This window comes from Bos javanicus, chromosome 8, assembly GCF_032452875.1.
Source record: "Bos javanicus breed banteng chromosome 8, ARS-OSU_banteng_1.0, whole genome shotgun sequence".
Classification (NCBI taxonomy): Eukaryota; Metazoa; Chordata; class Mammalia; order Artiodactyla; family Bovidae; genus Bos; species Bos javanicus.
In genome coordinates, this window is record NC_083875.1 from 24,735,453 (window position 1) to 24,757,696 (window position 22,244).

At 39.7% G+C, this 22,244-nt stretch overlaps 1 long non-coding RNA gene across 1 annotated transcript in view; it reads left to right on the plus strand.

Annotated features, from left to right (window-relative positions):
* LOC133252550 (uncharacterized) overlaps positions 1–21,745 on the plus strand; it is a 120,168-nt gene extending 98,423 nt beyond the window's left edge. Inside the window, exon 2 of the long non-coding RNA XR_009737967.1 lies at positions 16,632–21,745. This is a non-coding gene — a long non-coding RNA (uncharacterized LOC133252550). The remainder of the gene's footprint in view (positions 1–16,631) is intronic.
* Positions 21,746–22,244: the final 499 nt, after the last annotated feature.

Sequence of the window (22,244 nt, forward strand, 5' to 3'; positions counted from 1 at the left end):
CATCATGTTTCATTCTTGATGATCTGGAATGGCATTATTATTACCCATCCCCCTTTTTCACTTGAGAAAACTAAGGTTCAGAGAAATGATTCTATTTCCTCAGGCCACATGGCTGAAAAATGTAGGAACTAAGATTTAGACTTAGGACTGACCCCAAAGCTGATTCTACAAAACGACCTGGATCAACAGCAAAAGTCAACTGTAGTTTGGGTAGGTGGTCGGCAAAGAAAGGGTTCAGCATGAAGGAGTAGTGAGGTAGTCCAGGCACAGCGACTGGGAGTCTGCTCGTGGACACACGTGAAGCTCCAGGCAGGGAGATGGAGAGGAGGCAGCCTGCACCAGAGAGGTCAGTCTGTTAGCTAGCAGGAGCTCGGCTATAATGCTCCAGTGAGAAAGGCAAGGATGCAGGGGCAGTGCAGAGAAGTGCAGGGGGGCAGAAGTAGGTGGGTAAACAGAAGAGAGGCACAAAGCAGTGGACTGGGGCTGAAATTCGCTTACCAAAGCTGGCTTAAAGCTCAACACTCAGAAAACGAAGGTCATGGCATCCAGTCCCATCACTTCATGGCAAATAGATGGGGAAACAGTGGAAACAGTGGCAGACTTTATTTTTGGGGCTCCAAAATCACCACAGATGGTGTCTGCAGCCAGGAAATTAAAAGACACTTACTCCTTGGAAGGAAAGTTATGACCAACCTAGATAGCATACTCAAAAGCAGAGACATTACTTTGCCAACAAAGGTCCGTCTAGTCAAGGCTATGGTTTTTCCTGTGGTCATGTATGGATGTGAGAGTTGGACTGTGAAGAAGGCTGAGCGCTGAAGAATCGATGCTTTTGAACTGTGGTGTTGGAGAAGACTCTTGAGAGTCCCTTGGACTGCAAGGAGATCCAACCAGTCCATTCTGAAGGAGATCAACCCTGGGTGTTCTTTGGAAGGAATGATGCTAAAGCTGAAACTCCAATACTTTGGCCACCTCATGCGAAGAGTTGACTCATTGGAAAAGACTCTGATGCTGGGAGGGATTGGGGGCAGGAGGAGAAGGGGACGACAGAGGATGAGATGGCTGGATGGCATCACTGACTCGATGGACGTGAGTCTGAGTGAACTCCGGGAGTTGGTGATGGACAGGGAGGCCTGGCATGCTGCGATTCACGGGGTCGCAAAGAGTCGGACACGACTGAATGACTGAACTGAACTGAATGGGGCAGATATATGGGGATGGGTTTCGAGATGAGGCAGAAGCCAAAATTTCAGAACTCGTCAAGGGGCCAGAGGCAGATACAGTAAATGTGTCATAATTGATCATTGGATGTAATTTACTCCATGACTGGGGTTTTCCAGTCACAACCCACCAGGTAGACCCAGCACCTCGGGTAGGTCTTGGCATACAGCAAGTGCTCAGTACACATTAGATGAATGAAAGCACGAGTGTGGGGATTCACCTTTTTCCATTGAACTTCATTTTCCTGTCAAATCTCTTTTTCCTTCTCTAGCCTGGCTTTCACTCCCTATAAACTTTAGAGCACTTAAGAATCACTTGGGCTGCTATTATAAAATGCAAATTTCCAAGACCCACCTTTGGTAGAACTGAGGTTGAGGCTGAAGAGTTTACAACAAGCACCCCAGAAAATTCAGGTGCAGATGGTCGTAGATGCATGTTTTGCAAACCACTGTTCAGCACCCCTCTGATCCTTCCATCAGGACCACTTGAGTTCCTTCACTCCCTCCAGGCCTGCTTCCAGCTCTCAGGATCAATCTGGACCCTAGTTATGATGTCTTGAGTCTGTGTGTTCACGTCCATAGGATTCTTTCCATCCTCCATCCTCTGCCCATCAAAAAAGCGATCCATTCTTCAAAGCTCAGAATGAGTGCAGTTCAGTTCAGTTCAGTCGTTCAGTCATGTCTGACTCTTTGCAGCCCCATGGACTGCAGCATGCCAGGCTTCCCTGTTCATCACCAACTCCCAGAGCCCACTCAAACTCATGTCCATTCAGTCAGCGATGCCATCCAACCATCTCATTCTCGGTCATCACCTTTTCCTCCAGTCTTCGATTTTTCCCAGCATCAGGGTCTTTTCCAGTGAACTGGCTCTTCACATCAGGTGGCCAAAGTATTGGAGTTTCAGCTTAAACATCAGTCCTTCCAATGAATATTCAGGACTGATTTCCTTTATGGTGGACTGTTGGATCTCCTTGCAGTCCAAGGGACTCTCAAGAGTCTTCTCCAACACAACACTTCAAAAACATCAATTCTTCAGTGCTCAGCTTTCTTTATATTCCAACTCTCACATCCATACGTGACTACTGGAAAAACCATAGCTTTGACTAGACAGGCCTTTGTTGGCAAAGTAATGTCTTTGTTTTTTAATATGCTGTCTAGATTGGTCACAACTTTCTTCCAAGGAGCAATTTTCTCTTAATTTCATGGCTGCAGTCACCATCTGCAGTGATTCTTGAGTCCCCCAAAATAAAGTCTGTCACTGTTTCCACTGTTTCCCCATCTACTTGCCATGAAGTGATGGGGCTGGATGCCATGATCTTAGTTTTCTGAACGTTGAGTTTTAAACCAACTTTTTCACTCTCCTCTTTCACTTTCATCAAGAGTCTCTTTAGTTCTTCTTTGCTTTCTGTCATAAGTGTGGTGTCATCTGAATATCTGAGATTATTGATATTTCTCCCGGCAATCTTGATTCCAGCTTGTGCTTCTTCCAGCCCAGTGTTTCTCATTATGTACTCTGCATATAAGTTAAATAAGCAGGGTGACAATATACAGCCTTGACATACTCCTTTCCTGATTTGGAACCAGTCTGTTGTTCCATGTCCAGTTCTAACTGTTGCTTCTTGATCTGCATACAGATTTCTCAAGAGGCAGGTCAGGTGGCCTGGTATTCCCATCTCTTGAAGAATTTTCCACAGCATATCCTACATAAATCTGTTTTTGGCAACATTACTCTAAGGTTGGGCAACTCTGTAGGATACTAAAGGTATTCCATGAGAAAAGAGCTCCTATTGTCAAATACATTTGGGAAATGATAGTATTAATATTTATGCAAAGTTAAATGACTTCCTTTACTGTAGACATCTCAGAACCTTAAATATACTAACAAATATATGACTGTCCTTGAGGGGGATCCCTTGTGTGTCTGTAGAGAACACATGGAGACATTTTGCTTCCATTCATGCTCATCTTCCTATTCTCTGAACTTCTTTCTTATATTTATATTTCATAACATGAAGTAGGACACATTTTTATTGCAGTTAATTTTTAAAAAATGCTTCTTGAAATCAGGAATCAGGTATTATACTCAGTCTTCCCCCCAGCTATCTGAGGACTGAGCACATAATAACTCAGTAAATGCTCAATGAAAATAAAATTTATTTTCCCACGGCCCGTTATGAGTCACTAAATTGGATCTCGATTTTAGGGTCAGTCGAACATTGTCTTCTCTCCAGGAAGTGTTTCTTCTAAGTAACTTTTAAAAATAAGACAGTTTAAAAAAGAAAAAAAACAAACTTCTGTCTTATCATCATTCTAGGAAGCACTGAACTATTAAATAGTTTGTATAAAACAATTTTAAAAGTAATTCTTGCCTCTTAAAGAGATATTAGAACATTCAGACAAGTAGAAGATCAGATTATTGCTCAAATATATTAATTGTTAAGATTTTGGTTGACCTTGATACTTATGTACTGACATGAACTTGTTCCTTTTCTCCTGAGTTTCTTTATGTGCCCCCCAGGACAAGGTGACTTAGTGATGCTGGAAGCTTGTCGGGCTGGACTGGCCTTGCCAATGGTCACCAATGGGACTTCCAGTCAGTATCACTCATGATCCCAGGCCTCGGATGGGTACCTGACACTGTTTCAAATGCCAAGAACCTTCCTGCATAGGCTCTCTCTGAAGACAGTTTCTATTGACATGAGCATGTGCCGAAGGTAGCAGGAAGGGCTCATAACCAAAGAGAATAATTCCCGCAAAGACTGTCAGTGTGAGGAAGTCTATGCCCGGGGTGAGCTGAGGTTAGTTCAGGGCAAGGAAGAGAAATAGGAAGAAAAGGTCTCTTGTCCTCAACACATTATGCAATGTTACAAGTGAATGAAGAGAAAGCAGAGCGCTGAACTTCTCGCTTGTCCCCTCTCCTCTATTAAGGAAGAGTATCTTCAAACTGGAGAGAAGCAAACCAATATGGCTAAGAGGTTTGTGCATTTCACTTGATGTAGGGAAAGAAAAACAGGTTAATTGAGAAAAAAAAAGGGATGGTGAAAATTATGCCCAAGTCTCTAAGGTTCTGATTGTTAATATTTCCGGAAACATAGGAACTGTGATGTGATCATTGAACCATGCCAATAATCTCCATGGAATCAAGGGGAGCTGGAAAGATGCCAAAAGAGTCCTTGTTTCTGAGAAGTAGACATACCCAGTCTCCTGAGTATGAAAGGACAAAGGATTTCTGAAATAATCCTTGGCAAAATGTTTGGATTTTTGGAATTTTAAAATGAATGGCTTATAAGCAGTTAGAAAGTTAAATAGAGATCACTGGGAGCCAACATGGGTTTAATACAAAGACATACCTAAATCAACCATTTCTTTCTAAAATAATGAGTTTTAAGTAAAACTTACCCATATAACAACTGGTAACAATTGACATCTATGTGGTGATTAATACTACATATGTGACTCAGCTGATACTCATATCTTCCTAACAAATCTTTGAGTCAGGTACTATTGCTGAATTTGACCCTCATTTAACAGATAATAAAACTTTAAAAATGGAACCTTAGAAAAGTTAAGCAATTTATAGAATCTTACTCAGCTAGTAAATTACAGGATTCAAGAGATTTTCTAACTCCAATGCCAACACTTATTTATTATGTTATACTTTATGTAAATATTGTGTATCTTGATTTCATCCAGGCAATGACCAACTCTTTATTGATATCTTCATGGAAAGTATGGGACATAAAGACTGTAAATATATTGCATTATGATTAGTTAAACCAATGTAATCAATGGATATTGACATATAGATTGATGTCATTTTAGAAGCAATTCTTTAGTCATGTCCCAAGCACTCTCCTTTGTCCAATTTTGTTCAGTAATTTTAAGCAATAGATAAAAGCATAAAGAACACGTCTATCAGGTAATATTAGCATACTCTGTAATTCAAAGATACCAAAATGTAATTTTTTCTTTTGTATATTTGAATTCAACTTTTAAGTCCTAGAGCACACAATCTATCGTATTCCATTTTGTGATGCTGTTTTTTCCTAGTCAATTTACATGTTATTATCTCAGTCTTAATCCATTCACTTTGGCATAAAGCACAGTTTTTCAGGACTTTTTTCCCCTCCCTCTCCTTTTTTCTTTCTTCCAGAAGACATCTGTGCACAGAGGGAAGCTTTCAGAAATAACAACATGGCCATAGGAGGAGGGCTCTCTGGCCTCTGTGTCCTTTTCCAGTTTCTGTTGGTGGTCAAAGGGGCCCCAACCTGGCCTCTGGACTTGGACCAGCATCTGCTGGTGTTTGACAATCCCACCTGGCTCTCAGCTGTGATGATGTCATAGTCTGGGTCTCCTGTAGGTACCCCTGACCACGTCTTTCATCCACGTCTTGGTCCCTCTGACCAAGCTGGAGGGAACGGGAAACACCACCTCAGAACCATTGTCCTGATGACATTCCACTGCTCTGCGCCACAGGGCAATCTATGAGTGATCACTCTCCAGGAGAGCAAGGCATAAACCTTGTGTGTGCCAAGAGTCTTGCCCCACCTACTCAGGATTTCTAGGACCTCCTCTTTCTTCCAGCTGCCCCCAAACTTTGAGCATCTAAATTGTGATATTAGCAAACCTGGTAGCAGATTAGGGAAGAGGTGGTCACAATAATTCAGTTCACCTAGATGAAGGTCAGCCATATGGAAAGAAACTTTTCCAACTGAAGGAATCTCGGCAAGTGATAGAAATATGACTTTAGATACAAGTCTGTCCAACCTGAAAGCTGGTCTTTCAGTGTCATAGGAGTGTGTTGATAGTTCAACCTTGAGGATAATTAAGAAAATATACACAATATACCTATGGCTGATTCTTATTGATGTTTGGCAGAAAAACAACACAATTCTGTAAGGCAATTATCCTTCCAGGTCTCCCACATTTCAGGCAGATTCTTTACTGTCTGAGCCACCAGGGAAGCCCTCAATTAAAAAATAAATACATTTAAAATTAAAAAAAGCTTAAATCACAGATTAAAAAAAATACACAAAATAACTGACATGTAACTAATCCTCAATAAATGGTCATTATTCTGAGCATCCTCCTAGGTATTTGGGCTGACTCAACCAAGTTTCCTTAAGAAACCACTAATCTATCAACTTGCTTAAGAACCTGAGCCAAACACAATTCCCAACACATATCCTAGCATTTTCTATTCCATCAGAGTCCTAGAAGCATCAGGTGTTGCTCTCTCACAAGTTGCTGGATGTTGACATCCCTGAGTGTCAGGAGCAGGTCTGGTTGCCAGTACTGAAGAGGTAAAGGCAGGGGTCAGTGTCGATGCGGTGGGAAAGCTCTGCTAAGTTTACCCTCCGGGCACAAGTCTACTTCTCCTTATCAGTAGTTTGTCATGTTGAATTTGCCGTTTTGCCAAAGACAGCAGCAGAAAGTGAGTTTCTGAGGGGTAAGGTGGTAGAAGAATACAGAGACAGGAAACCCACAGCTAGCATTTGTCTCATTAAAATCTGTCAAAGCCAGAGGAACAGAAGGCAGCAAAGAGCCAAAATCAGATGTCACTAGCTCTCAGAATATGTTGACATGTGGGAGAGCAAACTGTAGCGACAATGTGCCCTTCAGCTGCCGTGGCTCTCGGCTGGTAATAATAAAGCCCTTTGCAGGCTGCAGTGGGGAGGCAGACAGCAGTCTCACGCTCGAGGACAGTTACAGCTGATGGGCTGCAGGACCCTTGCAATGACTTATTGCCTTTAAAGAAACACTTTGTCTTGGCAAGATAGGCTTAGGAAAACCAGTGTGATTTTATTTGTGGATATAGGCTCATCATGATGTGTTCAAATCATCACCTTTTTACCTGTACCTTTAAGACTGAAAACATTTAAGCTTATATTAAAGGAATAAATAGAATCTTATCAATCCAAATTCTTGCATATTGGATGCTGTCAAATGTAGAGTAACTCTTAGAATGGATGAAGTAGAATAATGGCTTGCTTAAAGGTAGTGTGATAGAGTGGGAAAAGCAGGCACTCTGGAGGCCTACAGATAGGGGTTCAAATTCTGGCTCTCCACTTACTGAGGATGTCTGCTTGGGCAATATATGTAATTTCTTTGTAACTCAACTTCCCTCATCTTCAAAGGAGGGGTGCTTATTTCTTGCTTTTAGAGTTATTCTGAGTATTTGTTGAAATCACACATCGTATACCATATATGGCATAATGCATGCATGCTTGGTGGTATACAACTCTTTGCGACCCCATGGACTGTAGCCTGCCAGGTTCCTCTGTCCACATGATTTTCAGGCAAGAATAGTGGAGTGGGTTGCCATGTACTCCTCCAGGGGATTCCCCCAGCCCAGGGATCGAATTTGTGTCTCCTGCATGGGCAGGCAGATTCTTTACCATTGAGGTACCTGGGAAGCCCATATGGCATAATAGGCACTCAATAAATACTAGTTTTCTTGTCTTGCATATTTTACCTTTATTTTAGAATATATTTAATTAATTTATTATTCACTTGAGCTACTACAGGTTAGAATTTGGTTCTCCAGCCTTACGTTGTAGGTTCCAAACACGTCACACACTTCCTCTCAAGACTTGGTCAGATTGCATAACCAGCGACGACACCTCTTCCTGAAGTCCTGCTCCTCAGGAAAGAGGGTCATTTGTACCTTTTTAGCTGCTCTGATCTGAGTCTTTAGAGTAGGTATTGTTCTGTTGCTTCAGAGAAGACAAAGTAGCTCCTTGGGGAGAAATAATTTATAGAAAGGAAATGAATATTTCCTTCTAAAGACGGTGAGCAGAGAAATAGGTGAAGTAAATACAGTACCAGCAGAACTTTTGGTGACTATTTTAGAAGCCAGAAAATAAAGTTTGATAAGGTATTTTTTTAAGTTTATATAAAAAGTCTTATGAAAATAAAGAACAAATACACACATATATTTGACGAAAGGCCCATATTATGAAGAATAAGTGAAAAAACTAAAGCACTTCAAAGAAATGAGTAAAAATAAATACCAGTTCGTCTAATATTTTCTATGGAGACATACAGTAGAAATAACTAGGCTCAAAACTATAAATTTTTGTGAATCAATGAATTTTTTAAGTAGTAAATTTATTTCTTTCAAGTGACTATACATTTTTCTTTGTTCTCTGGAGCTACTGCATGAAATTCTTTTAGCACCAAAAGTTGAAATTCTGGGCCCTTAGAGCAAAAATATCAAAATGATTCCTTTTCCCCTTGATAAATATGATTTATTGTGGCCACATGCAATAACCAGATCTAACTAGTAGAGGCAAAAACATTTAAAACCCAGATCAAATTGCGTAAGCAAGAAAGGGAATGTAAGGTTGATGGGAGGTCCCTCGGGAGTGACAGAGGAGTGGAACAGGCAGGCTATGGCAGGGCAGACCTGCCCCCTGGCCTTGGGGGCCACCGTAGCTCAAGATGTAGACGATCCCTGGCTGAAGTTCTCCGTCTCCGATGTTTCTCTGTTTACTCGCTGCCTTGTTTCTCACTTACTGTGTGTCCGCCAAAGGATGGGAAATATGGCTGCTCCAGCCCTTTGGAGCCTCATAGCCCATAGCTCCGACCACTGAATGGGGATCTGTACGCCCCTCCAGGTCTAGCTGAAGAAATTCAGAAGGGCAATTCTGATTGGACAGCTTGAGTCACCAGCCCTACCCATTCTGACCCTGCTGCTGCTGAGTCGCTTCAGTCGTGTCCGACTCTGTGCGCCCCCATAGACGGCAACCCACCAGGCTCCCCGTCCCTGGGATTCTCAAGGCAAGAACGCTGGAGTGGGTTGCCATTTCCTTCTCCAATTAGGCTCAGGCAATTGTGATGAGACCAAGAAATTCAACAGCAACTCCCACATGGATGATAATGGTTCTGGGCAGGAGGACTCGCAAATTTATGGTCTAGATAGCAATAGTTCCTTCTAAGTGTCATACTCCTTACATGAATTATAATTTTGCTTCTTTTCTGAGTATCCGATTGTTGGGTGCTTGAAGGTACAGTATAGTAGAGCAAATCTACCTGTGTTTGAACCTTAGCTCTTTGACATACCAGAGGTGTGACCTTGAGCAAGTTGCTAATCTTGGTCCTCAGTGTTCCTATTTACAAAATGGGGATAATGATAGTCCCTACTTCATGAGGTTTAGGCGGGTATTATATGAGTTAATGCATCTAATGTACTCTTAGAAGAGTGCCTAGCACACAGTGTTAGTTGCTCGGTCATGTCCAACACTTTGCAACCGCATGGACTGTAGCCCGACAGGCTCCTCTGTCCTTGGGATTCTCCAGGCAAGAATACTGGAGTGGGTTGCCATTTCCTTCTCCAGGAGATATTCCCAACCCAGTTGGGAAGTCCGTGTTGTAGGCGGATTCTTTACTGTCTGAGCCACCAGGGAAACCCACCTAGTACATAGATAAATAATTGCTACTGTTAAAGCACACAAGGGGAGAAAAACACATGAGGAACAATAAATAGTAGGGAAATTCTCTCTACTTTTCCCTGCTTCACCATCCTCCCCACACACCTCCCACTGTAAGTAACTATTAAAAGTTGACTGTATATTTTCCAGAACTTTAAGTGTTACATTATTAAGTGTGTATTTACAGATTTTGCAAGTTGGTTTTTCATCTTTCAATTTCAGTATGTTATAGATCAAGACTAGCCATTTTCTCAAACTAGTGAGAGAAGAATAGGCATGGAAATGGATGTTTATATTCAAAATAGACCTAAGAGTCATAGTCATCAATATCAACTAATTCTCTCCTTTGTATCCCTGGCTGAATTCCTGGAAATAAAATTTATGCATGTCCAACAGTGTCTATGGCTGGCATTTTTCATCTGCAAGATAGTACATTGTGTTCCCAAGACACTGCTGTTTCCAGATCCTTCCAGAGTTTATTTCTAGTGGGGGAGATTACACGAAGTTATTTTAATGACTGTTCTTGCAAGAGCTTTCTTACTAGTCTCCCAAACCTTTGCTGACCTCTCTTTTTATACTTGAAATTTCAGTTAGAATGGTCTCTGATTGATCCTCAGGCTCTTGGTTCTTTGTGGTTTGATTTACCATCTGACTCACCTAACTAAAATTGCAGCTAGAAGTTTGTAAATCATAAATCACTTAACTTTAACTTAAAATTAATTAAATCAGAAGACATCACTTTACTCAGAAAAATGGCTTATTTGGAGAAGAATAGAAGTCTTGTTGGAGGCTTCCCTGGTGGCCCAGATGATAAAGAATTTGCCTGCAATAAGGAGACCCAGGTTCAATCCTGTGTAGGAATGATCCCGTGGAGAAGGGAATGGCTACTCACTCCAGTATTCTTGTCTGGAGAATTGATGAACAGAAGAGCCTGGTGGGCTACAGTCCATGGGACTGCAAAGAATCAGACACAACTGAGTGAGTAACACAGAAGGCTCCTTACTCCATTTTTAAGCTGCTTATTTGATCACCTGACCCACCTGAGCTTCACTGAGGCTTTACTCTAGAAGGAAAAGATTTTACTGAAGTGCCTTTAAGGTAAGAACAAAAATGTCCCTAGTGCCATGTTGCTTCATGGAAGCATGCAACTTGTCAAGTCCTCTCGGCTTTTCATGCTCAATGGGCCCTCACTTTCTGCCCTTCCAAATCCTCCATGTCAAATCCCCTTTAGGATTGCTTTATAATGTTGTGTAGCCATCACTCTGCATATAAGTTAAATAAGCAGGTTGACAATATGCAGCCTTAACATACTCCTTTCCCAATTTGGAACCAGTTTGTCATTCCACGTCCAATTCTAACTGTTGCTTCTTGACCTGCATATAGATTTCGCAGGAGGGAGGTCAAGTAGTCTGGTATTCCCATCTCTTTAAGAATTTTCCACAGTTTGTTGTGATCCACACAATCAAAGGCTTTGGCGTAGTCAATAAAGCAGTTCAGTTCAGTCGCTCAGTTGTGTCCAACTCTTTGTGACCCCATGGACTGCAGCATGCCAGGCTTCCCTGTCCATCACCAACTCCCGGAGTTCACTCAAACTTATGTCCATTGAGTTAGTGATGCCATCCAACCATTTCATTCTCTGTCATCCCCTTCTCCTCCAGCCTTCAAACTTTCCCAGCATCAGGGTCTTTTCCAATGAACTGGTTCTTCGCATCGGGTGGCCAAAGTACTGGAATTTCAGCTTCAGCATCGGTCCTTCCAAAGAACACCCAGGACTGATCTCCTTTAGAATGGACTGGTTGGATCTCCTTGGAGTCCAAGGGACTCTCAAGAGTCTTCTCCAACACCACAGTTCAAAAGCATCAATTCTTCGGTGCTCAGCTTTATTTATGGTCCAACTCTCACATCCATACATGACTACTGGAAAAACCATAGCTTTGACTAGATGGGCCTTTGTTGACAAAGTAATGTCTCTGCTTTTTAATATACTGTCTGGGTTATTCATAGCTTTCCTTCCAAGGAACAAGTGTCTTTTAATTTCATGGCTGCAGTCACCATCTGCAGTGATTCTGGAGCCCCCAAAAATAAAGTCTGCCACTGTTTCCACTGTTTCCCCATCTATTTGCCATGAAGTGATGGGGCTGGATACCATGATCTTAATTTTCTGAACATTGAGTTTTAAGCCAACTTTTTTACTCTCCTCTTTCACTTTCATCAAGAGTCTCTTTGGTTCTTCTTCACTTTCTGCCATAAGGGTGGGGTCATCTGCATATCTGAGATTATTGATATTTCTCCTGGCAATCTTGATTCCAGCTTGTGCTTCTTCCAGCCCAGTAGATGTTTTTCTGGAACTCTTTTGTTTTTTCGATGATCCAATAGATGTTGGAAATTTGATCTCTGCGAAATACCAGGGTAGATGAAGCACAAGCTGGAATCATGATTGCCAGGAAAAATATCAGTAACCTCAGATATAACCGAAATCTGGACAGGGAGGCCTGGCATGCTGCAGTTCATGGGGTCACAAAGAGTTGGACACCACTGAGCGACTGAACTGAACTGATAACCAAATACAGTTCTCAAATTCAGGAAGATTGACACTCATACAGTGCTTTATTCTACTGAACATATGCCAATTTTGTTCCAGTACTGTCCTCCATAGTGTTTTTTTCTCCTCCAGTCTGGAATCTCATATGTGGTTTATAAATATATATTGCTTATTCTTTTATTCTCTGGCTTGCCTATATTAAATAGATATCTGTTGACATCAACCTCTTACCTATACAGTAATAAATTGATATTATTTGACTTTACCATTTCTCTTTCCTTTTTCATTTTCCTTTTTTTTTGGTGGGAGGTGGTTAATATTCTTTATACTTTGTCAGAATACAAGATGTTTAAATACTATTTTTCAACCCATGTCCCTACCATTTACTTTAGTTCTAACTCTACAATGAAATACATGCTTCATCAGTACTTTTCCAAAGTTTTTCATTTATCTCCTGATTAAAGAATAGTTTGTTCTTCAGTACATCCAAGAGAGTAAAAGTTGGTTCTTGGGGCTCGGGTGAAAATTTCTTAGATATATAATCTTGAAAAAAACAAAACAAAACAATGATACATGAACAGATATACAGTGTATGTGAGATGTTAACATTTCATGATTGTGGGTGTGTGTGTGCAGGCATAACTTAAAAGACTCCTTTGGGGGCAATAATGGGAAATAAAAAGTTAAGAAACATTGCTCTAGTAGATTCTTTAGAAATGACTCATGTGTATATTTCCTGAGTTACTGATGTTCAAAAATTTTTTTCTATAATTTTTAGTTGAAACAAAACTTGGATAGGCATAAAATTCTTGACTTGCACTTTCTCCTCAGAATTTCTTGAAAATTCAACTTCACTATGGATGTATTTTTAAAATAGATCTTGTAAACTCTGGTATCAGATTAAGGACTTTGTGGTCCTTATAGGTAATTTGTTCATTTGCCTGAAGTTCCTGGTGATTTTTTTTCTTTGTTTTTTAAAGGTTAGGTCTAGTGGTTGGTCAGAATAGTTCTATCTCAGTTTTTCCCAACATAAGGTAGGCCTTTGCAACATATAGAGTCAAATGCTCTTTTATTTCTGGAACATTTTACTTGGTTATAGTTTAAATATTCACTTCCATGAGACAGCATTTTTTCCAGTATTTTTCCGTAACATATACTTGATGTATATTATATGTTACAGTTGTACAATATATTGATTTACAGTTTTAAAGGTTATACTCCATTTATAATTATTACCAAATATTGGCTATTTTCCCTGTATTTTAGAGTATGTATTAATCCTCTGCCCCTATATCGCCCCTCCACTCTTCAATCTGACCTCTCCCCACTGGTAATCACTAGTTTGTTCTCCATATCTGTGAATCTGCTTGTTTTGTTATATTCACTAGGTTTTTTTTATTTTTCCTTTTTTGTATTTTTTAGATTTCACAAACAAGCAATATCATACAGGATTTGTCTTTCTCTGTCTGATTCATTTCACTTGGAAGGCATAATGCCTTCCCAGACCACCCAGCTGCAAATGACAGAATTTCATTCTTTTTTATGTCTGAGTAGTATCCCATCGTGTGTGTGTTGTGTGTGTGTATTCACATTTTCTTTATCCATTAATCTGTTGATAGACACAAGTTGCTTTCATAACGTGGCAATTGTAAATAACACTGCTAAGAAAATCAGGGTGCAGGTGTCTTTTTGAGTTAATGTTTTTGGTTTTATCAGATGTGAATCCAGGAATAGAATTGCTGGCTCATACGGTAGTTCTGTTTTAAGTTTTGGAGAAACCTCCATGGTGTTTTCCACAGCGGCTGCACCAGTTTACATCCCCACTAACCGTGTGCAAACGTGCCATCATTTTGTTTTCCAGTTACATATATGTTGGACATTTTTTGCCTTCTTTACTCTTGTCATCGTTCTCTCTTTTCTCATTTTCATTCTCTTACTTGTTTCCCAAACTTTTCTCAATATCTTTTATTAAATTTTCATTTAAATCTAGTCTCCCTTGTGCAACTAGTAATTTATTCAGTGTTTCATAATTTTTTTCCTTAAATTTCTTTCCTGAGTTCCAGCAATTCATTATTTTTAGTTTTAAAATTTCTGATTCTAGACATTAAAACATCTCCCTAAATGATCGCTCAAGGATTTTTCATTTACTTTGAGGGTTATTGTTTTTTCTTCCTATGTTTCATGGGACAGAATTTTCAACTGAGAGTCAGTTTTTGTTTTCTTATGTTATCCTTGGAGAATCTTTGCATTTATCTGGATTGCTTTTTAGATTTCATTTCTAGGTATTTTGTGGTCATGTTTTCTAGTTTCAAAAGTGCCCTCCTTAGTATCATGTAGTGAAATTTCTGTAAGGTATGATGCTGATGGTGGTAAGGGTAGGAAGAATGATTACAGTATCTTATTTACCTAATTTCTGTAGAATCTTAATTTTTATTTCTTCTTTCTATTTCTTTCTCTTCACTGTTACATCTCCAAAGGTCACCTTGTTTTCTATGTTTATCTGATTCTCCCTTCAAAGGAATGTTTCTCTGAAGTTGCCCTCCCCAACATCTTTTACTTTCAAGTCCCTTTCACGTAGTTGTGAAATACCAAGACACATCTTTTAGCAATTAATGATCATTTTATCTTTTTGAGAGTGATTGTTTTTCTGTCTTTCATCCCAGGTACTCTACTCTCTTCACCCCTTCTCATGGAGTCTCTCAAGCCACCTCATTCTATTCTCTGCATTCAGAAATATGTAGTAAAAGTGGAGCTCCGAGGAAACTTGAAAATTGGTATTATTTATTATGGGTAATTTGAAGTGTGTAGCATTTTCAGATAATGATAAATGTAGATTATGTGAAGTTTTATTTATTCCCTCTTGTTGATCTTATAGTTTTGTATGGAGATTTGATCCCACTGGTAATAATTCTCCTGAATAGAAAATATTTTCAGTTTAACAGTTATTGTGTTTTCTATTTTTCCTAGGTCTTGACCCTAGTTATTTATCAAAATAATGAGGACTTAGTTGATGACCAACAAATGAATTGATCTAAGAAAATTATAATCATGTTTTAAAATCATTTTTATTGTCTTACTGCTTTGGATACAAGTAATAGTGGCTTTAACAGACACCCTAGTCTCAGAACCAATCACTTCTCATGACATCTGCTCTTAACTGGAAAAGCAATTGCAATTTTGATTTTGATGAATCAAAACATTTCCCTCCTTTACCTTGGTCTTGGATCTTTGTGCTATTGACTTTTGGAACTGTTGGTTGATATGCTGCAAGGCTGAACAATAGTTCCCTTTAAAAAGAAATACTTTTCTTGTTATGAGTACTAAGAGAATAGTACAAGGGTGCAAGATTTTAACACACAGGTAAACTCTGGACATTGGGGGAGCAGTTAGTAGATAGAAGAGCAAAGGCAGGATTCAATATGAACAGGAAAGGAAAAGAAAACTATATGATGTCACTGTCTAGCAAAAGGAAGTTTCCTTTCTTCTGAATTACTGGATAGAATTCAGCAACATATGTGCCTTGAGTGGAGTACTGATGAGTGAAAGATCTCTTATGGTCTATGGCTTCCAAGAAGACAGTAATAGAGACATCACAAAGAGGAGCCAGTAGAGAAGTGGGATTGGCTCTAGTGGACTAGAGAGATAAGGACTTCACTGAAAAGGAGCTGAAGGGAATTCTCCTGGGTCATTTCATAGATTCATTGTGTGATATGGAGTCTTGGGAAGCTGTGTGGTTAAGAGAGGCTTAACAGAATCAATGCTTTCCAAGGCCTTTCGTGTCTTCTCTGGTGAAGGTTTATGGTGTCAAGGTTTGTGAGATAAATTTGGTTTGCTTAATTAGATCTCTAGGAATACTTAGGGTCTCTGCATTTTGCCCAAGTAATGTTTGACATGGATATCATACAATATTTTCTGTTAATTACATTTCACAACATAACACTGTGGTAAGAGTTCTTGTATTTTATAAAATCTCAGGAGTAATGAAGAGGGAGGATGTACCATGCAGCAATTTTTCATAAGCTAATTACCTTAGGGAATTCAGGAATGTTTGTGCAGATGAGTGCACTATACAGGTAATAAGCTCTTATAAAAGATGAAGTGCTCCAATTACAAAGCAATTATTATAATGCATGACAATTTTAAATTGCTCTTCTTATTTTGTGTTGCATTTAGTTTTTATTTGAAAGTAAAACAAAACAGATAAAAATTTGTTGCCCATTTTTAGTTTCACTGTTTAATTATTCTTAACCCCTTCCAGACAGACAGCTTTTGATTTCAAATAATATTCAGAAATCATTTTTATTTGTTTAAAAATTAAACTGTTGTGAATGTATATTCACCTTTGGAGTTTGAAATTATGTTCATGGCATCTGAGTAAGTTAATAGAAGCTACTTTAATATGCACTATATTTTTGTCTAACTTCTATTTTTGCTTAGTTTTCTTTCAGTGCTTGATGAATAAATGTTCATCATTTACTGTGGGATTTCAAAAGTGTTTGTGAAATATTGCTTTCAAACTTTGCAGAAAAAAAGGTAAACGGTCATAGAAACCACGTATTCTTGGCTTTTGGGGGTTTTGTTGTTGTTATCACAATTCCTGTAATAGCATCTGAAACCAAAAAGGAAAGTTCACAAAAATCCAAAGGACAAGAAATAAACACTATCTTTTGTAATTGTGAGATTATCTTATTCTGTAATTTCAGCCAAGGAACAAATATTTTGGAAAGAGCAAGGAGAAAAATAAAATAAAATAGAGGCGAGTATTAGGAGTGTTTGCTCTGTATGTGTGTGTGTGTGTGTGTGTGTTCCTTCTGTGTTGTAATGCCTACTGTTGATTCTCTATACAACAGCTAACTGCTACCCTGTTTTTTTCCTGCAGGTAGAGACCACAGCCCACATCAGAAACAGAAAATGCAGATACTTGCTTTCCTACCTTTCTTGATGGAGGTGGTCATTTACCAAGTGGTGACCATTGAATATACAGAGGAGTTTGTTGGGGAATTTCTGTGAAATACGTTTCTCTCTGATAAAGATGGAGAGACATATGGGGAGAAATCCTTTGCTACTCTGGCTTTCTTTGCCCACCTCCATTATGACTCTTTCCTACTTTATAGGAGGTTGTACAGGGCTTCCCTGGTGGCTCAGATGGGAAAGAATCTGCCTGTAATGCAGGAGACCTGGGTTCAATCCCTGGGTCAGGAAGATCCCCTGGAGAAGGGAGTGGCTACCCACTCCAGAATTCTTGCCTGGAGAATTCCATGAACAGAGGAGCCTGGTGGGCTACAGTCCATGGGGTCTGCAAAGAGTATAGGGATATGATATTTGGAATGGTCACGGTCATATTGCAGTTATGCAGGGAGTCATGGCACTCAGGAGGTGGCAGAGAGAAACCTACCGGTAAGAGTCTGAATCTTTGTTGTTATTGAGTCATTAACCTTGAGACCACTTTACCTCTAGCCTTCTGTTATTCAAATCACTTTGAGTGACACATCCTATTACATACAGTCAAACACATTTTGATTAAGTGGGGTATCCAATTTTTCACATTAAACAACACTAACTTGGCAAAAAAGTTAACATGATTTTAGCTGCATCATAGGTAACTTTGTTATCTAACAGAACTATAGGATCACAACTCTTTGGTTCTGGGCTGAAGACGTGTGAATTTCTCAACAGTCATCCTAATTCCAGGATCCTGTTCCCAACACCCCTTCTCTGCTGCATTCCTTTCATCCTCAGTGTAAAGTCTTTAATCATTTCTAATTTGTTTTTTACCTACCCTGGATTCTCTACTCCTTTGCCATCTCTTCCACCAACATGAAGTACTCCATGGGAACTGGAGTTCTCTGCCTAAAACCACACAGTGCTGTCTGTATTTAGTATAACTTCCTCACTTACCACTTTCCAATGTGCTCACTTTCTGCTTAGGCATCACATAGTTTGATTTCATCGTTTTAATATGCACACAGAACTGGTTTAGGATCTAAATTTTCAGATAGGTGGGATCGTGTGTGTTTTCCCTCATGTGTTACAGCATTTGGTATATAGAGTAACCATATACACTGGAGCTAATCAAGCGCGTGGAATGGAATAGCCACACTTAAAACTCTCCCCTAAAACCTGGAGCGTAGGTTTGCATGGTTTCTGTCTAACAACCTGCAAACGGCTGCTTAATAAACTAGTCTACTGATCACTCTGTGTTTGTTGATTCTTCACTCTTTCCTTTCTGGTCAAAAATATTTATTAAAATGTTTAATATATGCTTACACAAGAAATTTGGAAACTGCAAAGAGGAAAAACCAGAAACCAGCCAACTCCCTACAATCTGAAATGATGTTCAACTTTTTGTGTTTTGCTTTCCAATAATTTTTTTCTTCATATAGATTCAAGTGGGATTTTGCTTGTTGGTTTGTTTGCAACCATTGGCCAGGCAAAATGAAGGTGGTAGGAGAATCTGAAGGGATGTCTGTTATTAGGAAAGAGTCCCTGAAAATTTCTCCTGAGTCCCTATTCATCACAGATGAGAAAGTATTATAGTATGATTGCTGATTATATCCAAGATATCCTTTAGTTCTCAAAATTTAACAAAATTACGAAGCAATGTTATAATTCATAATTTAAGGATGAGGTGCCTAGGTCAGGGAAATTAAGGCATCTGCCTGAGGTAAAGCAGCTTGCTAAGTCCTAAAGCTGGGAATGAAGCCCGTGTCTGACTTGACTTCCAGGCAGGTGTTCTTTTTTTACCCCGCTACCAAACATCAGAAACAGCAGGCAGTTGTTTGTTGTTTGGTTCCAATTCTTTTATTTTGTAAAGGAGGAGGCGACCAAGCAGAATGCTCTAGAAACGAGTACTCTTGTTCGCTCTTTCTGGGTTCTTGTTAAGCTGTTTTGGCTAGTCTTTGTTCTCTTTTGGCCCCTTTCTACCATATCATCCATGTGTGTTTGTTGAGCCCTGATTCAAACGAGCAGGGCCAAGGATAATACTTGGCACCATACCAATCACTCCAAATGGTGGACACCAACCATTGCTGAGATTCTAAATTCTAAGAGGCACATTCCTTGATGAAAGATAGTCTCTGATTTAAGTTTCCCCAACTCAGGTGCCATCTCAAACAGCAAGACCATGCTTGGCATTCCATCCACCTTTTAAAGAGGGTGAATTTTTCAGGGCAGAGCAAAGAGGGGAGATTCTAGAGCCTAAAGCTGACAGAGGACAGCCAAGATCAGTTTCGTTTGGTGTGTGTTTGTTTTCTTAAGCCCGAGCCGTAGTCAAAACTGGACACAGCTGTCCTTTCTCAAGGAGATTTCACTCCCAGACTGAGTGTTTGGATTTCAGCTCATTGTTTAATAGTTCTAGAATTCAAATGGTCACCTTGAGGCAGGAAGGTTAGCACTCCATTAAGATGGATGGGGAAGGTTCACACCTCTCACTTTTATTTTATTTCTTTGCTTTTCTTTCCGTTTGCCTGCAAACTCAGCAAAGCTGAAGCCCATTCACTACACAGGCTGTTTTTATACCCACTGGGCTGAAAAGTTGATTTACAGAAGAACTTGGATTTTCCAGGAAAAGGAAAAATCCACAGAGGGTTTTAAAATCTGCAAAATATGACAGGATTATCAGAGGAATAAGAAATCTTATGCTAGATCCTTTGGTTCTTAAATCAATCCCCAGTGAGGGTTTAAAGCCCATGCACTTCTTAGATGGTTCTTCTGGACCTTCCTATAAATGTTCTTCATATAATATCTGCTAAGAGGGAGAGCTAAAACCCGCAGCATTAATGTGAAGTGCTGGTCAGTGCATTTTTGTTCCGTTAGCTTTTGCAGATGTTGATTGAAAGGCAAAGGAAGGGAGTTAACATTTGCTGAGAGCCCATTGTGTGAAAGCACCAGAGCACCCTCTCTCTGATGGAGAAACATAACATGATTTCCTCTCATACAAGTCAGTCTCTGAGAAGGGTTGTAGTAGAGATTCATGCAATAGAACCATGGAGAAAGGGACAAGTTCATTCTGATTGGAGCAATTTAGAAAAGCTCCTCAAAGGTCAAATTCAAAACCAATTTGGAATCTGGCAGGAAAAGCTTGACTGCGTGGAGGAGTCCATTTAGTAAAGAACTCGAGCTGAAGCAGAGTATGTATTATCGAGAACTGACAGCAGACAGCTCCTCGCAGTTGCCTGCAGTGAACATGGCAGAAACAGCCTAGATGTTTCCCAACCTCTTTCCCTCTTCCTGAATGCACAAGGAGACTACATTCCCAGCCTTCCCTGTGGTCACATGGGTTACGCGATTGTCCTCTGACAATGGAATGAAGGTAGGGTGTATGCCATTTCCTCCTAACCAGCTCTCTTTGTTTTATGGCTAGCTGAATGCAGTGGATCCACCATGGAAGCCCTGGAAGACGGTGGTCCCATGAAATGGCAGAAACTGGGTGCTGGCATTATCAGACAGAGGCTGCCCCCAAATACTTGATCAGACTGTCAAGTGAGCAGGAAGTACATTAAGCCCCTGAGCTTTGCTGTTACAGTGTGCATGCATTCTCAGTCGCTCAGTCATGTCCAACTCTTTACAGCCCTATGGACTGTAGCCTGCCAGGCTCCTCTGTCTTGCCTGGAGACCAAAAAGTTTGAAAAATTGTAAAAGATCTTGATGTATAGGAAAGTGGCTTTCCAGAAAGGTTCTAGAAGTTTATTTTCCAAGCAGCAGATAATGAAATGATTTTTAACACTTTCATCTACATTGAACAGTATCACTTAAAATTATCTATACTTTTCATGGTTTTCTCTGCGGTCAAAAAGACTCAAGGATAATAAATTCATGATGTATTTGGTAGCTGATTTTTAGTTGGCAAAGTGACTGGCTCCTTCTGAAATGGGCTTAAATGTTTCATTTTAAGAAGTCATAGGTGTTCTCTAATCATAATGTACAACAAGCTGACTTCATTTAGTACAGGCTGGGCTAAACCATGATAACAAATCACCATCAAATCTCAGTGGCTTAATACAACAGAACTTTACTTCTTGTTCTAAAGGCCAGTAGTTGGTACTTTGCCATTTATAACTGCTTTAAACTTGATAAGGGAATCTGGTAAGTCATGTATTTGCTCTTTCATTTTTCACCTGGGGGGCACCTGTCACTTCCTCCCATAGCTCCTTGGCCAGATTAAGCCATGTGATCACACTGACTACAGAGGTGTGGGAAAGGATGATGTTATTATCTTTGTGCCCAGGTACAAATCAGGGAATAGTTCATGGACAACAATACTGACTATCATACCTAGTTGACCTTAACCTTTGAGGAAGGGGCTGCATCTTTTAATAACTCCTGGAAGTGTCCTTTGGCACTCTCTTCCCTTCTGAGGTTCTCAGACAGGGGTCAACAAGGTTTGGGCCTTGGACCAAATGTGTCATGTTTTTGCACAGTCTGCAAGTTAAAAATTGCTGTTATATTTTTACAGGGTTGGAAAAAAAGCCAAAGAAAAATAATATTGTTTAATACATGAAGATTATGTGAAATTCAAATACATGTCTAAATAAAGTTTTATTGAAACACAACCCTACTTGTTGATGTACTATTTATGACTGTTTTTGTGTTACGGTGGCAAAATTGAGTTGTAACAGAAACTGTTTACTATCTGGACTTTTACAGAAAAAGTTGGCTAATCTCTGATCTTAGACATGGCACTAAAGAAAACAATGGTCATTTCAAGATGAAAAATATCACCTCTTGGAAAGTGATTATTTACTAACTGTTTCAAATTCAGCTCATTGAATTCAAAACCAACAAACAAAAATATTAAATCTCTTCATGGTTGATGTGCATATTTACTGTGTGTGTGGCTGAGCCCTGAATAGAAGCTTGATGAAAATTGAGACCCAACAGCCAAGTTGAACTGGAATTAGAGAGGAAAGCTCTTGGAATTACCAGGAGGTCATCTGAATTAGATACTGTGGTTACAAGTTAGAGAAGATGAGTTTCTCATCAGGATCTTTTACCTCCTGAGGATTTGTTATATAAATCCACTCAATGTTTTAGAATCAACCTGGATACAAA